Source organism: Colobus angolensis, unplaced genomic scaffold (genome assembly GCF_000951035.1).
Source record: "Colobus angolensis palliatus isolate OR3802 unplaced genomic scaffold, Cang.pa_1.0 Scaffold128, whole genome shotgun sequence".
Classification (NCBI taxonomy): Eukaryota; Metazoa; Chordata; class Mammalia; order Primates; family Cercopithecidae; genus Colobus; species Colobus angolensis.
In genome coordinates this window covers 2,592,818-2,594,617 of record NW_012114030.1, presented here as the reverse complement: position 1 = coordinate 2,594,617, position 1,800 = coordinate 2,592,818, and positions in this window count along the sequence as shown.

Below are 1,800 nucleotides of genomic sequence, written 5' to 3'. Positions count from 1 at the left end.
CACCGCACCTAGCCCAAGAGTTCTTTAAAAAAGTTAAACATAGGCCGGGCATGGTGGCTCATCCCTGTAATCCCAGCACTTTGGGAGGCTGAGGTGAGAACTCCTGAGTTCAGGAGTTCGAGACCAGCCTGGGCAACATGGAAAAACCCCGTCTCTACTAAAAGACAAAAATTATCTGGGTGTGGTGGTGCATCCTGTAGTCCCAGCTACTCGCGAAGCTGAGGCGGGAGAACTGCTTGAACCTGGGAGGCAGAGATTGCAGTGAGCTGAGATCACACCACTGTACTCCAGCCTGGGAAACAGAGTGAGACTCTGTCTCAGGAAACAAAAACAGAAAGTTAAACATAGAGTTACTATATGACCCAGAAGTTCTCCTCCTCGGTATATACCCAAAAGAATTGAAATCATATGTTCCTACAAAAACTTATACATGTATGCTCATAGCGGTATCAATAATGACTCATACTAGCCCCAAACTGGAAACAACCCACATGCCTATCAACTGACGAATGGATGAACAAAATAGGGCATAGCCATGCAATGTAAGATTATTTGCCTGTAAAAAAGAATCAGGCCGGGCACGGTGATTCACGCCTGTAGTCCCAGCACTTTGGGAGGCCGAGGCAGGTGGATCACCTGAGGTCAGGAGTTCGAGACCAGCCTGGCCGACATGGTGAAACCCCGTCTCTATTAAAAATACAAAAATTAGCCAGGTGTGGTGGTGCATGCCTGTAGTCCCAGCTACTTGGGAGGCTGAGGCAGGAGAATCACTTGAACCCGGAGGCAGAGGTTGCAGTGAGTGGCGACCACACCACTGCACTCCTGGCTGGGTGAGGGAGTGAGACTCCAACTCAAAAAAAAAAAAAAAAAATAGAGTACTGGTACATACTACTATATGAGTAAGCCTTGAAAATATCCTTAGTGAAAGAAGGCAGCAAAGAAAAATCACATATGGTCTGACTCCAGTAAGTGAAATATCCAGAACAGGCAAATATAGAGAGACAGAAAGCAGGTTGGTGCTTGCCATGGAAATGGAGGCTAGGTAGTGAGTACTAATGGGCACAGGGTTTCATTTTAGGTGATTAAATGTTCTGGAAATAGACTGTGGCAACGATTGCACAATTTCGTGAATCTATTTAAAAACCACTGAATTCTATACTTTTTTTTTTAATTTTTGTTTTTTTAATTTTTGATACAGGATCTTGTTCTGTCACCCAGGCTGGAGTGCAGTGGTGCAATCGTGGCTCACTGCAGCCTCGACTTCCCTGGCTCAAGCAATCCTCCCACCTCAGCCTCCCAAGTAGCTGGAACTACAGGTGTGTGCCACCACACCCAACTAATTTTTGTATTTTTTGTAGAGACAGGATTTCACTATGTTGTCTAGGCTGGTCTCAAACTCCTGGGCTCAATTGATCCTCTCTCCTTAGCCTCCCAAAGTGCTGGGATTACAGCCACTGTGCTTGGTGAATTGTATACTTTAGAATGGTGAGTTTTATGATATGTGAATTGTATCTCAATAAAAAATAAACATGGAATTATATATGTATGTACATATTTGTTAAATTGGAAAGGATATACAACCATACTTTAAACAGTTGTTAGCTCTGCAGAATGAGGTTTATACATTTCCATATGGTCTGCATATTTTTTTACATTGAGGACATATAACTTTACTATTTAAAAAAATTAGCCAGACATGGTGGCTCACACCTGTAATCCCAGCACTTTGGGAGACTGAGACATGCGGAACCCCTGAGGTCAGGAGTTTGAGACCAGTCTGGCCAACATGGTGAAACCCCA